Below are 16,378 nucleotides of genomic sequence, written 5' to 3'. Positions count from 1 at the left end.
CACATTTACTAAAACAACATTTATTTTATGATGATAGACAATATAGACTTCATTCTGATCAGCATCAGGGAGGGTGGCTTGCTTACTTTGGAAGGAGATGAGTTGAGAAATGGATGAGAGGAATATTAAAATAGCAAATGTTTTTAGACAAATGTGTTCTCGGTTGTTAAAATACTGGCAGATGCTAAGTCCCTGAGAGCTGTCGCGCTTGGGGGATACTGAAGAAGAGAATGCAAGAGTCACCCGTCACGGCGGTCTTACTCGTCCATAAGGAAGAGAACCTATGTTGTGCAGCAGAACTGGAAAGAAGCACTTATGTTTCCAGAACCACTAAGTAGTTTATTATTTATGGTCCACATCAAACCCAAGAGACAGAAAAAGCTGTCTTATATCTTAGATGAAATATTATCAGTGTTGAAACAGAATCAGGGAATTTGATTCTCACAATGTTATACTTCATATGAAAAGTATAGAGATAGAAAGAGGAAGAGAAAACCTTGACCAAATTATATAATCTAAAAATATAATTTTATATATCCTCCCTTCTCTATCTAAACATAACTACAATATAATATACATTAGAAGTATTGCAGTATTCATGTACATGCCTCATTAGCTATAGATAATTTTGCAGAAAATAATTTTGATATAAAATCATTCTAATTGTATATTAGGTTTTTAAATAGCATACAAAATTTAGGTTTTGAGTATGCTTATATGTCTTAATAATAACTTCATTTTACTCAAGAATTTTTTTAGTCATGTGTAGTGTATGGTAAAGAGTTTGATGATCGTGATGGTGGTAATGATGTTTTGAACAGCTGTGGCAGTATGCTCATAACCTGATTTTATATAGTCTGTGTTACAATCCAGATGCAGAAAGATTCCACCCAAGCTTAGGGGGAAATGCATGGCTGTTCCAAATGAACTGAAATACATTTTTTGAAAAGGATATTAATAATGAAAATGCCTTTTGTATCTGGATTTTTTAAAGCAGTATAAAAATGAAACTCATTCAAGAGCATTTGTGGGAAATTTAGATGTTAAAAACCTGACTGAAATGACTAAAAGGCAAAGAAAGACTGCCAAAGCGAACGTACCGTGAGTAAGGGTTTATTTTAATTAAAGAAGAGATAGCAGTCCTGAAGATTTTGAAGGAATCTATGAAATCCCTGCACTAGAGCAGGGCTAATATGGACAACTGCCAACATCTGAGCATTTCTGCAAATGGGCATTTTCAGCAGCACTTCACCGCAATGCGTATAAGGATCAGCTGAATCTATCACAGCTTGGTTGTATTTTTCTTGGTTGCCATAGAAGCTGATCACAAAGTCTTCAAATCACTAGTTAAAGGTCAATTTGATATGAATGCTAAAATTATCTGGGGTAACCATACTGTGGCCCAATTAGCTTGATAATTGGAATTGGATGAATTATGTGTTGATACAAACAACTGTGCTCAAATTACCCCAAAGATGGTTGTTCTCAGCTGTAGAGACACGCACATCCTCATCCTGCAAATCACACTAAGGACCGGGAGTGTCACTGAGCTGCAGCTTGTCAACCTGGGGTTCTGAATCGTGGTTGTCTTTTGCTCTAGATTCCCAATTTTCAGTAGTAAAATCAATTAAACGTCTTTCTTAGAAAAATGTTTCTGATTGAAGATAGTCTTCTCAATGGAACTAGATCCCTGCCTATAGAACTGACTGAGAAACTGCCTGGAGAACTGCCTTAGGGCTGAAAGAACCGCTGCTCCCTGTGTTTCTATCTTTCCCCAGTACTGGAAAATTGGATTGTTTTAAGGTCATATCAAAATGCCCCACAGATCTTTACCACCAGCACTGGGCATGTGGCAGAGGAATGAAAGAACTCACCCTGAAACAAATGTTTACTGCTACTCACCATGTCCCTGAGGCAAGCTGGGCCTGCAGAGCCAAGTCATCGTCATCTGGAGAAGGCCAAGTGTAAACAAGAAATGCAAGGTAACATGCCAGCAACGCTTCTTTCCCTGGCCCAGAAGGATTTTTAGGCAACAACACAATGAATTTTCTCTCACTGCTATTTAATTTTGTTGTCCATGATCAACTAAGCCAATATGAACACAGAGTGAGGTCTGGCTTATCCTCTTTGTTGCATTACACTCACACAGAGAAGCCATCAGAGTTGAAAGTGACATCCTACTGTTGCTCCAGAAGTCATAGTAAAAAGCGAACCTTGGAATTTGTGATAAAGAAGGAGTATATCTTTAGAGGAGTAAAATCTAATAGCATCTTCCCTCCACAGGACAGGCAGTCAATCAAACAGAATCTAAACCCAGTGTGGAGGGAGAGCACAGGGGTGCACTCTGCACTCACTCGAGTGATTGAATTCCACAGCACGTCCTGTTCTGTTAGATAGGCTCTTGAGGAAAGAATGAGTTAAGCCCCCAGACAGGTGCTCCAAATTATTATTCTTGCTTTTTGTTATATATATATATATATATATATATATATATATATATATATATATATATATATATATGGTACAAGATGGAAAAAATATATATGTAAGGTGAGGCGAAAGTAGGTCAATAGTTGTGAATATGCAAACAAAGTTTATTCTTGTATTATAGTTATTAATTACTGTATTATTTTCCATACAAACAACTGAAAATCTACTTTTGCCCCATCCTGCGTGTGTGTGTATGTGTGTATCTTATGTTATATCTTACCATTGGGAATATGTAATTTAGATAAAATTAAACATATAAATTAAATAAGCCAGCTAGCTCTCATTCTTCCTTAATTATGCTATGTGTAATCAATATGAAAAGGGTCAGGAAATTTCTCTTCAGTGTTGAGTAACTGCAAAATTAAACAGAGCGAGAGGCGGCTGTCTAGTCTGGCGCAGTAACGCTCCTAAGACGGCGTCGTTACAGAGAGGCTGTTCTCAGAGAAGTCGGAGACAGTGAGGGTGAAGAAGCACAAGGAGGGAAGGCTTTCTGCTGAGCTTGTCAGCCGCCGGGTATGAGGAAGATGGTGACAAACGTTCATTATCCCTGTGATATGAAAGCCAACCTGAGTGCCAAGATTAACTCGATAATCAGCCAAAAATGGAACATGCTCTGGTATACTGATTTCTGATTCTTGTTACTTACCAACCATAGGGGGAAAGGACTGGGAAGGATGAGGGGACAGAAAAAGTGCTGGGAAGGGGTTTTTACTCATTCTTGAATGGATAGATTTTAGTGAACAGAACTGGGTAACTCCTGGCTGTTTGGCCCAAAGGATATACCCCCAAAAATGTATATAGGTGTCTGCAGATTCTATTGTAGTTTGAAAATAAAATATGTTTTAATAAACACTGGCGTTATTTTTTTTAATATCTTTTTTTTTTTTAGAGAGAGACATCAACGTGAAAGGGACACATCGAGCGGCTGCCACGCACTACCCAACTAGGGCCGGGGACAAACTGCAACCGAGATACGTGCCCCCAGCGGAACCGAACCCAGGTCTCTCTAAACCACCAGCCGACGCTCTAACCGCTGAACCAAACCGGCCAGGGCTATTTTTTTAAATATATTTTTATTGATTTCTTTAGAGAGAGAGGAAGGGAAAGATAGAAATATTGATGTGAGAGAGAAACATTGATCTGCTGCCTGCTGCACGCCCCCTACTGGTGACTGAGTCCGTAACCCGGGCATGTGACCAGATATCAACCCAGGGCCTCTCAGTCCATGGGAAGACTCTCAGTCCAACAGCCAGGCTAAACACCGGCTTTATAATTACTCAAAGTTGTGCACACATTCTTGGGGAAACACCCTGTATTTAGCAGGGAGGAAAAGAGTGTTTAAAATCAGAATTTACTTCTAGGAAGGAGAGTGGTTCTTTAAAAAAAAAAAAAAAAAAAATTCATCTAGAAGGAAGAATACAGTACTTATCTCCCAGGTGGTCAAACATCTAAGGGGATGTCCCTGCCTTGGCTCACATGTGATGTAGTCAGAGTTTTGAGGACATGAAAGAGACAACTACAGCTGTTTTCCAGGAAGGACTGCTTTCGGTGCTCAGAGGAAAAAGCTCCAAAATGGAAGTGTGTGTGCAAGTCAGCGTGTGTGAAATGTGTAAGGCAGGGGTACAGTTTTTTCATACAGCTATCCAGTTTCCCCAACACCGTTTATTGAAGATAATATTATTTCCTCATCGTGTGTTCTCGATGCCCATCTCAGATGTTAGCTGACCATATATGCAAGGGTTTGTCTCCGGGCTCTCTGTTCTGTTCCTCTGGTCTATGCACCTGTTTTTATACCAGTGCCATACTGTTGTGGTTACTAGAGATTTGAACCCAGAAAGTGTGGTGCCTCCAGCTTTGTTCTTCTTCTCAAGATCGCTTTGGCTATGTGGGGGTCTTTCATGGTGCCATACAAATTTTAGGATAAGTTTTTTCTATTTCTGAGAAAAATGCCATTAGAATTTTAATAGGGATCACCTTGAATCTGTAGATTGCTTTGGGTAGTATGGATATTTTCTCAATAGTAATTCTCCCAAATCAAAAACATGGCATATCTTTTCATTTATTTTTGTCATCTTCAATTTCTTTCATCAGTGTCTTATAGTTTTCAGTGGATAGATTTTCACCTCCTTGGTTAAATTTTTTTCTAAGTATTTTATTGTCCTTGATGCTATTGTAAGTGGGATTGTTTTCTCTACTTCACTCTCGGATAGTTTCTTATTAGTGTATAAAGACACAACTGATTTTTGTATGTTGATTTTGTATCCTGGAACTTTACTAAATGCATTTGGAGCCAACTTGTTAGTAAGACTCAGCACAGTTAAGTGTAGTTTTGTGGAAAAGTGCACAGACACAGAGATTTCACAACTCTAATTTTATGATCTTAGTCAAGTTACTAAATTTTTGAATCTGGAGATCCTTCCTATGTAAAATCTCAGTGATAATGAGAGTAACTATCTCAGAAGCTATTGTGAAATTCTAATGAGAAAATGCCTGAACCATAGTAAGGCTCAATACATGTTAGCTATTTGTACCCTTCACAGCCCCACCACCACTAAAAATGTTTCTTGCAGCAAAGATCAGAAGTCACAGAAATGTGTACGTAATATATGCATTAAATGTAAAGATATACTTATCTTCTCATATTTTCATATATGTGTGACTGTTAGAGGGTCAGCACCCTTACCTGTCCTGAGCAAGAGTCTAACATTAGTCATTGTGCGTGAATCTCACACGTGGGGGGTGGGGGGCAAAGTGATAGAAAGGGGGAAAGCTGATAGCACAGAGGGGAAGGGGAAAGTGAATTGCCAGTTGCTGAGAATTCCTATAGTCAGAATAGGTAAATGTGGTTAGTTGGCAGAGCACCAGGTTGACCCACTAAATTTGGGCTGTGCCCTCCTGGGTATTCTTTTTGTGTAGCTCACGTCTTTTTGTTGTTGTTGTCAACAGGTATTGTAGCTATCTTTACCAACTCTAGCAATTGTAGGAAAAGCATTTAATATCTCTTTGTTGGGGAAGCAAAACACAATATAAAAAATTGAACTTATTTTTTCAAAATTTGCATTAGGATAGTATGCAACTAGAAACTTTATTACCATAGCTTTTGTATATCCTCATTAAACATACATTAACAATTTGTTTGAACTTGTAGAGCAACTTTTCATTTTTCTTTGTCAGTATAAGTGTTTCCATTACACTTATGGAGCCACAAAATGATCTTTAAGAAGGTAGTGGAGGAAGTGATAGTAACACTTGACGTACTTCTCATTTAGCTGATGGGTTTCCATTAAACATGCTATTAAAGAGAGACAAGATGGTTCAAAGGACGAGTAATGGGCCACAATGCTTTCTGCTTACATGTCAGTGGGTCCAGCATCTTCATTAAGAAGGTCTGACCATGTGACAATTTTTCAGTAATGCAAAGGTATAATTCCAGTAGGGTTCCCTGCAGAAAAGAAAATTTTCCAAATGACCACTTTGAGAAAAGAGCACTAGATTAGAAGTTATAACCCTGAATTCTAATCTCAATGATCACTACTCTGTTTCTGTCTTATCTAACTTCTTCGGTGCCTCAATTTTCTCACCTGTCCAAAGAACACATAATAAAAGCCCCGTAAATGTTGCAGAAGCCCTCTAACTTCTGCACCAGTGAGGTGCTTTAAAAGTGCTGTGGAATGTATTAATCACTGTACAAACTGTAATCCTGTAATTCCAAAGCAAAATGATACTGATCTGCTCCCCAGTCCCTAAGGTCTCTGAGTTCCAGAGCCGTGTCTCCCAGGTCCTGTCAGCCACTTTAGTTTCCTAAATGCAGACATGAAACCCCCTTAGCTGGTTTATGCAAAGAGAACTGAATAAGGAGTATGCATAACCCACAAAATTGTTAGGAGGGCTGAAGACGCAGACTCCAGGCAGAGCTTCTGGGAATCATGCTCAGTACAGTATCGCCGACACGAGCCACCAAGGTGACTGACTGCTGCCTGTCCTACAAGCTAGGAGACACAGGAGTGGCGAGATCTGTGCACACATCATCTCTGCCACAATCACACGCACTGTGGATGGCTCCCATTCCCCTTTTGTCCTCAGTGGGATGCCTGTTGAAGTAGAAGTCCTGAGCATTATATCTAATTGATGGAAAATCATGACCCTTTCAAGAGTCTAGAAAATGTAGTTTTTAGCCTTTTAGAAGGGAGTTGAGGTGGGCGGTGCCACAGATGAGAGTCAGATTCTGCCACGTGTGCCTGTAAAACCCCTGGCACCTCAGTAGGCACATTTGAACCTAATTTAATATAATAAAACATTGGAAAAGCAACCAGGCAACAAATAGTGACTGGATGCCTACTAAATAGAAAAGACATTCTACCCAAAGGAGAAAATCTGGATTACCACAATAACAATACAGTACAGACTGCTTGCACTTTCTCAGGCACTTTGAATTTCGTCATGTTTCTAAACTTTTGCGTAAGTTCTTCTCTCTGGGAGCGGTGGCCGTCTCTCTCCTCCATCCAGCTAATTCTCAGGGATAAATATCTTTGGTCCTTTAAGGCATTACCCAAGCCTCACTTCTTTGGAAAGCCTTTCACATCAGTTGGGATGCTTTTGACTGCATGTAACGAAATAACTAAAAGTGGCTTAAATAATAAGGATTTATTATTTCACATAAGAAAAAATGATATAGCCAGAATATTCCAGGTTTGTAATTCAGCAAAACTGCAATGTCAACAGGGACCCAACACATTTCCTTTTTCTGCTCTTCTATCCTCAGCCTGTTAGAGCTCATTCTCAGGCTGTCCTTTCATGATCACTACGTGGATGTCACAGCTCAGATACCATGTTGTCACACAACCTGATCAAAACCAGAAAAGAAGTTTCTCTTGCATGTCTCCTCCTATCACAAAAAAGCTTGTCTAGTGTCCCATCTGTAGAATTACTTTTGCATCTCCTTTTCCAGGGTTGTGTCATATGCCCACACCTAAACCAGACATTGAGAGCAAACACAGACGTACAATGATTGGCACTGATTGGCTGAGACTTATGAACATTCACTTTCTGGCCCCTCGGAGGTGGAGAACGAGTGCCTCATTAAATCAGAACTCTCCCAGCAAGGAAGGAGAGAGGGGCAGATAACCCATGACTCCAGCTACACCTTCTCAACCACAACCATCACACCCCCCTGAGCTGTACGAGGCGCCCCCCTCAGTTCTCTCATAGCAACCCATAATTAGTGTAATTGTAGCACTTAGATTACTGTCAACTCACTTACCAGTTCTGTCCCCCTTTGAGCTCCTCCAGGGCAGAGGCTATTTATTAGTCATTTGTATCTCTCCTCAGCTCACAGTCTGGCACATAGAACGGATCCAGTAAACACTGGTTGAACTCTAAGTCGAATTACATAGGTCCTAATTTCATCCATGTTACTGGATATTAGCCATTCAGAAGAGTTATTATTTTATTATCTAATTAGATCGCATTTAGATCATCTAGAGTGATTGTTTCACAATTAAATGTAGTTAGTTCAAAATGCCAGTGAAGCAACTGGTAAGATGGATATAAATAAGCAAACAGAGAGCTATCTTGCTTCTCTTGATCCTGCTAAGTAGCTAATGTTTGTAGTTACTCATTTCATTTCAGCCCTTTTATTTATATCATGTCTACATATAAAAAACACACTAGTTTGGTAACTTGACTGAATGAAAATAGTTTTTCATTAAGCTCAGAAACGTAAACAGTCACACTAAATTTGTGTGCTAAAATATGGAGCAACATAAAAGGCAGAACAAACTTTTTATGATCACTCAATCAACACATTTTAGACTTATACTTACAGCCAAAATGAAGAAGCAGAGACCAGACTTATCTTCCACATCAAATAGCCAATAAACAAATGAATAAATATAAAACAATAACTCGTCAGACAGTAGACAGGCAACAATGGTCTCTAATCCTTGAGAAGGATCACAAATAAAGTTCATCCTACAACTGTCCCAGCTTCCTGTCTTGAGAGCATTTCCAGGCACAGGTGCAGGATGGGGAGATCCAGGGATAACCTGGAGGACCTGCTGAACTGAAGAAGAGATGAGGCCGAACATCCAAGGAGACCAAGGCAGCTGGTGTTCACAGAACAATACTGAAGAAGAGAAAGCTGTACAAAGAGAGATCTGTAGAGGGTCCCACTTACAGATCAGGGCATGAAGACAAAGGAAACTGTCAGGGGCTGGGGAAACAAACATCCAAAAGATAATAGTGTTCGGCACTCTTAGTGGCCCAGGAATAGTGCCCATTCCCAACGGCAAGACTTTAAAACTTCATGGGACTTTGAGAACCCAGAAGAATTTTGCCTCAAAAGTGGAGAAAAATTAACCATAGACTGAGCAAAGTCCAAATCCTGACAAACATTAAAATTAAGAACTGAGAGGATTAAACTGTTTCCTACTAACTTAAGTGTGCCCCAGGAATAAAACCTCAAGAATATGTATATGAATAAAACACTAGCACCAAGAAGGTGAAATTTGTAATGTCATCTACCTAATCAAAAATTACTACCCTGGCTGGTTTGGCTCACCGGTTAGAGAGTCAGCCTGCAGTCCAGAGAGACCCGGGTTCGGTTCCCACGAAGGGCACGTATATTGGTTGCAGTTTGTCCCCGGCCCTGGTTGGTTGTGTGGGTGGCAGCCACTCAATGTGTCCCTTTCACATCGATGTTTCTCTCTCTTTCCCTCTCTCTCTCTTCCTCTCTCTCCCTCCTACTCTGTCTGAACAAAAAAAAATGGAAAAATGTCCTCGGGTGAGGATAAAAAAAAAAAATATCCACAAATTCAGTGCAATCCCTATAAAAATTCAAATGCTATTTATTTCCACAAAATATAACAAACAATCCTAAAATTTGTATGGAAGCATAAAGACCCTGACTAGCCAAAGTAATCCTGAGAAAGAGACAAAGTTGGATATAACACTCTGATTTCAAATTATATCACAAAGCTATAATAACTAAATCAATATGGTCATGGCATGAAAATAAGACATAGATTAATGAAACAGAATAGAGGGCACAGAAATACACCCATGCATATCTGATCAATTAATTTAAGACAAAAGAGACAAGACAATACAATGGGGAAAGGATTGTCTCTTCAATAAATGGTTTTGGAAAAAACTGAACAGCCACATGCAAGGGAATAAAATTGGACCTCTATCTTTCACCATACACAAAAATTAACTCGAAATGGATTAAAAATTTGAACATAAAACCTAAAATCATAAAACTCCTTGAAGAAAACAGAAGAGTAAGCTCCTAGAAAAGGAAACCAACAACAAAATGAAAAGATAACATACAAAAATATGTACAAATCATATATCTAATTAGAAGTTAATATCCAAAATGTATAAAGAGCTCAGGCAACTTAATAGGGAAAAAAAAGGAATGACCCAGTTAAAAAATGGGCAGAGAAACCAAGTAGACATTTTTCCAAAGAAGACATACAAATGTCAACATGTACAAGAAAAAGTACTCAACATCACTAAGTGCAAATCCAAATCACAATTATAAATTACCTCACAGCCCTGGCCAGTTTGGTTCAGCGGTTGGAGCATCGGCCTGCGGACCAGAGAGTCCCGGGTTTGGTTCCCACTAGGGGCACGTACCAAAAAAATGAATAAAATAAAATAAAATAAAATAAATTACCTCACAGCTGTTACACTTTGTTAGGATGGCTATTTAAAAGGACAAGAGCCCTGGCCGGTTTGGCTCAGCGGTTAGAGCGTCCACCTGCGGTCCGGAGAGACCCGGGTTCGGTTCCCGCTAAGGGCACGTACCTCGGTTGCAGTTTGTCCCCGGCCCTGGTTGGTCGTGCGGGTGGCAGCCACTCGATGTGTCCCTTTCACATCGATGTTTCCCTCTCTCTCTCTCCCTCCCACTCTGTCTGTACAAAAAATGAAAAAAATGTCCTCGGATGAGGATAAAAAAAAAAAAAAAAAAAAAAAAAAAAAAAAATAAAAGGACAAGAAATCCCTGGCTGGTGTGGCTCATTTGGTTGGAGTGTTGTTGTGTACACCAAAAGGTTGCAGGTTCGATTCCCAGTGTGGGCACATACCTAGGTTGAGGGTTTGGTCCCCTGTTGGGGCACTTATGAGAGGCAACCAATCGATGTTTCTCTTTCACATCTCTCTCTCTTCCTCTCTCTACCCCTCGTTATCTTCACCCCTCTTCCTTTCTCTAAATTCAATAAATATATCCTTAGGTGAGGATTTTTTTTAAAAAAGACAAGAGTTTTGGTAAGGATGTGAAGAAAAGAGAGCTCTTGTGCACTGAATATAAAATGGTACAATAAGATGTAAAACAGTATGGAGACTTCTCAAAAAATTAAAAATAGAACTACCATATGATCCAGTAATTCCACTTCTTGAAACAGTATCTGCACCCCCATGTTCATTGCAGCATTTTTTTTTTTTAATCCTCATCTGAGGACATTTTTCCATTTTTTGTACAGACAGAGTGGGAGGGAGAGAGAGGAAGAGAGAGAGAGGGAAACATCGATGTGAAAGGGACACATCGAGTGGCTGCCACCCGCACGACCAACCAGGGCTGGGGACAAACTGCAACCGAGGTACATGCCCTTAGCGGGAACCGAACCCAGGTCTCTCCGGACCGCAGGCCGACGCTCTAACCGCTGAACCAAACCGGCCAGGGCCATTGCAGCATTTTGACAGTAGCCAAGATGTAGAAACAACCTGAGTGTCCATCAACAGATAAATGGAGAAAGAAAATATAATTGAAATCTCTTTTAAGAATAATTGACTGTTTAAACAAAAATATTAGCAATGTATTATGGGGTTTTTCACATATGGACAAGTAAAATATTTGATAAAATAGCACAAAAGTAGGGAAGGGACAAATAAAAATATACTATTGTAAAGGGCTTATATATATGTAAGGTGACCAAGTACCTCAGTTTACCTGGAACAGAGGAGTTTCCTATGACACCTGACTTTCAGTGCTACACTAAGACAGTTACAGGAAAACTGAGATAAGTCACCCTACTATATCAGATTGTGTAATATCACTTAAAGGTAGACTGCAACAGCCACATTGACTTTGGCCTATCCACTTAAACTCTCTGTTGCTTGGTTTACTCATCTCTAAAATCAGGAACATCCCAGCCAGTGTGGTTCAGTGGTTGAGCATCAACCCATGCACCAAGAGGTCATCAGTTCGATTCCCAGTCAGCGCACATGCCCAGGTTGTGGGCCTGATCCCCAGCGTGGGACATGCAGGAGGTGGCCAGTTGATGTTCTCTCTCATTGATGTTTCTATCTATCTCTCTATCTTCCTTCCTCCCTCTCTCTAATATTGATAAAAGGAAATAAATAAATAAAAATAAAATCACGAACAATAATACTTTCTTATTACTGTTACTGCAAGAACGTAATTATATGATGCATGTAAAGTGTTTGACACATATTAGGGATTAATAAATGTTAGCTATTATTATGATCTAATTTCACTTTGGAAGAAAATCAAAAGTATATTGTAGAGAATGAATAAGAGAAAACATAACATTCACCAGAGAGACTATTTAATAGGCTAGTACAATAAATAGACAAGAGATGATGAGGACCAGAACTAATAAAATGACATTGGTATGAAAATAAAAAGAAAATTCAAGAGAAAGAAGAATCCACAATATTCAGTAGTCCCTTCTTTCAATATGTTCATTGAGCACCTACTATGTTCCAGACACTACGCTAGTGTACTGAGGACACATCCAAATCAGGAGACATCTGTTTGCACTAGATTCAGTGTGTAGGAATTATTTCATGTAGCAATTTTCACCCAAAAATTTAAATATTTGTTCATTTATAGACTCAACAATGAGAAACATTTCTCCTCTGTGTATTAAAATGTAAAAAAAAAAAAAAAAAAAATAGAGAAACATTTAGAGTCAAAATATGAAAACATTTTTAGACCCAGTCAGAGATTCACAAAAACAATGATGTCTTAGCAATTCTCTTCTTATGCAATAAAATTATTTTAGGTTTTAGAAATTTATCAAAGCATTTTTTTTCACCAAAATTTCTTTTATTATTTTTATCCAAGTTAATATTAAGTAATAATGAAACTTTACTCACACAGTTCCTCAGACCTCAGCTGGTAAGATTTCATTAGTTACAATTGCTATTCCTGCACTGTCCCTCCCCTATCTTAAGATGGGAAGATAAAATAAGATTCATTATGGTTAAGGTCTGTGAATGTGGTTGGTTACTTCTTCCAAAGGTGGGGTGGAGCCTTACCCATTCTTTTGTAACCTAGATGAATGTTAGTGTTGATATCCAATTATAATGTTTCTTATTTGGGACATTGAGAGGTGGGCTTTTGTCATTTTCTAACTCAATAAAAATACAAATCAGCAAATATATTTTTTCTAGGACAGAGAATGGGATATGAGAACTTTATAAAAACAACACAATTTTTTTCCTTTATTAAAAATTTTATAAACTATCTCTTGGAATGTAATGGTTGGATCTTGTACTACTTTTATGCTATGTTTAAAGAACCAAGGTCAGTATATAGAAAATACTCCAAACCTTCATCTGCCAACAGAATATAACAAGGGTCTTTTGCCTTATCTTTTTTTTTTATTAGTTAATTTTTGTTACAGATGTTTCTCCTTTTCCCCCACTAATTCCCCCCTCCCCCTCCCTCCCTGCCCTGTCCCCAGCTTTGTTGTCCATGTCCATTGTTCATACATACATGCATATAAGTTCTGTGGTTTATCTCTCCCCCACCACCCTCTCTTCTGGGGATTGTCAGTCTGTACCCCACTGATGGCAATATTGAATATTGCCTGTGAGGATTATTTTTTTATATGAGGAAAGACTCTCTTTGAAGATGGGAGATTTTTGATTCATAACTTTTAAACTATATTTTGTTAAGTGTTAAGAAATACACATGGTGATGCTTTCTTTATTGTTCTAATATTTTCAGAAAATTTGTGTGGGCTGCTTGAAACACAAATTGGCTCACAGAGCTCTTCTGACTAAATTAAGGTTAAAATTAATATCCTTCTTGTGCATAATAATTGCTTCTGGCATTTTGACAAATGGCTGATGATTCAAAAAACACAAAGATGAGTCCTACATTATAAAAAAGGATCAGATTTTTGGTTAGTTTTTTTTTCATATGTAGGTTTTTGGTGTTTTTGTGTGTTGTTTTTTTTTTTTGAACTCTAAATGATCTGTGCACTTATTTTTAATTCCTGTTATTGTAATACAATTATTTTTTGTTTCACATGGGTAACATTTAAAAACATAATAGACAACTACAATTGCTTAATATTGTCAAATAATGCTGAAGGCGTGATCACGAACTTTTTAGATTCTTGAGGGAGATAAACATTATCCGGAGTACTATGGACAAAGCCACTGGTCCTTCGCAGCAGAGAGAGAGGAAGTGGTAGAAAGCACAGAGTGGTGCTTTATTTTCAAAAGTACAACATTTAGATTTAACACCAGGCATTTCATTTTCTATCAACCCTCAACCTTTAAGATGTGATGACCTTCATTCTCATGTGGACAGACTAGACAACCAAATCATCACAAAAAGGAAGAAAATAAAAGATCAAGTCTTAGATTGAACAGAATAACATTTCAGTCATCATACTCTGAGTCATTGGGTTCTGTGCTGTGTGAAACAGAGATGGCAATAAGACATGGTCCCTGCTCTCAAGAAGCGCCCTGTCTCCACAGGGAAACAGCGACTATGGACTATGGCCAGCAGTGGCTATTGACAGGCAAATAGCACCCTGAAGTGCCCACACAGAAGCTGTGTGAATTTCAAAGTCCTAGAAGGAATTTTTTAAAGAATTTAGGTGAAATATCTTACTTTATTACAAATTAGGAAGAGAGCCAGTTAAGGTTAATCTAAGAAGAGGGCTCCTTGTAGCTTTCTTTTATGACTATTATTGGTATTCCACATAGTACTAATAGGTTCGTCAAAGGTTTTGTGATACCAACTTTTTGATACACATAAAGCAATATTTTTTTCACTCAGGAAACATGCAGGACATTTTTATAGCCATATGTAATGTGAAACTAGAAGTCAAGACTTTAATTTACCCAATTTTCAGTAAATGCACCCAAAAGGAACAGTAGCTTCTCTCATTTCTTCTGTCTACCAATTCTCTTCACCAGCCAAGAACCAATTCCCAGTGCTTACAAATGAGGAGTCATAGCAGAGCAGCCTGAGTCTGCTGTAAGTTCCAAGAAAAGATTCTCGGAAGAAAAGCAGCATCTCCTTAAACGGCAGAACCCAGGCCTGGTGCCCTGGATCCTCACTGCCGGTGCACAGGCTCGGCCCCACCTGTCTCTGCTCTGCAGTACATGAACCTCGGTGTTATGAATATCTGTGTCCTCCCCAAATCCATATGTTGAAACCCTAATCTACGTGATGGTAGCAGGCGGAGAGGCCTCTGGGAGGTAATTAGGTTATGAGAATAGAGCCCTCAAGAATGGGTTCAGTGCCCTCATAAGAAAAGACAGGAGAGCTGGCTTCCAATCTCTGCTCTCTGCCATGTGAGGATACAAAGAATCAACATTAATTTGCAAACCAGGAATTGGGATTTCACTCAACACTAGATCTGCCAGCATCTTGATCTTGGACTTCTCGGCTAACAGAACTGTGAGAAATAAATGTTCGTTGTTTAAGCCTCCCAGTCTGTCGTAATCAGCCCAAACTGAATAAGACACATGGGCAAAATCTTCTCTATTTAATTCTCCTCACAAAAAAAATCAGTTTAAAATCTTGCTTGATATGTATATATCAAGCATGATCTTCTAAAATCCTAGAGCTAGAGCCAAAATTATTTATTTTTCTAGGATTCATAATTTAGAGATGTGGAAGAAGCTAGAAGCAAGAAGACATGAAAAGCTCCTCTTGTCTTAGACAGTTTAAATATATCTTTCTTTAATTCCAAAAACCATCTTTAATTCTTTAAGAATTTTAATCCTTTTTCCTACTGAATAGATCCAAAGCTTTAAGCCAAAAAAGACCTTTAGAATTCACCAGGTCTAAGATTATAAAAACACATTAATGCATCAAATGTCTAAGGAATATTGGCCCACATTCGGTGTTAGTTTAGTGCCATCAAGTGGACCAGTTGAAGAAGTAAATTTTGAATGTTTTTATTGTAATCTGACTTGTAGACATTTCAGCCCCCTCTTATGCCTGGAGGTATTTACTGGAAGTAAATTAAGGAAAATCTTGACTTTTAGTTTTACATTACGTGTGTGTAATAAAAGAAATTGGCCCACATTTTCTGTAAAATTTGATAAAACAGATTGTCATTGTCAACAAATTTTGTTAAGAATCTTTCTGTCTAAGACACTTGTGACAAAAAAAGATGATTCTATCAAAGTTCAGAAAAGTCTAAATATTCATGATCGTAAAATAAGTCCTTAAACACACTACATCACTTACTAAATATTTTTGTGGTACTAGGAAATTTTTATTTGCCCAAACAAAGCTGAATGGATATTATATTTTTTCACAGAAATAAATATATAATTTAACAAATTATTATAAAATAGTTATGTAACTACGATCTAAGCTATAAAATATAACATTCTTAGGACCCCAAAAGACCCCTTGTTACCCTTTCTCTTTTGTTTATAATTTAGCCTCAAACTAAATAACTGTTATAAAAGTTATTAGTTTTGCCAAGCTATATAATCACAGAGTATGGTGTGTGTATGTGTGTGTGTGTGTGTGTGTGTGTAGATGACTGGCTTTTTCCACCTAACTATAGATTTTTTTAACATTTATTTACATTGAAGGTTATATAATGAGTTCATTGAAGGGTGTACAATGAACTTATTTTTGTTACTATACAATATTCTA

This window comes from Molossus molossus, unplaced genomic scaffold (assembly GCF_014108415.1).
Source record: "Molossus molossus isolate mMolMol1 unplaced genomic scaffold, mMolMol1.p scaffold_m16_p_16, whole genome shotgun sequence".
NCBI lineage: Eukaryota > Metazoa > Chordata > Mammalia > Chiroptera > Molossidae > Molossus > Molossus molossus.
Note: the sequence above shows the minus strand (reverse complement) of the source record.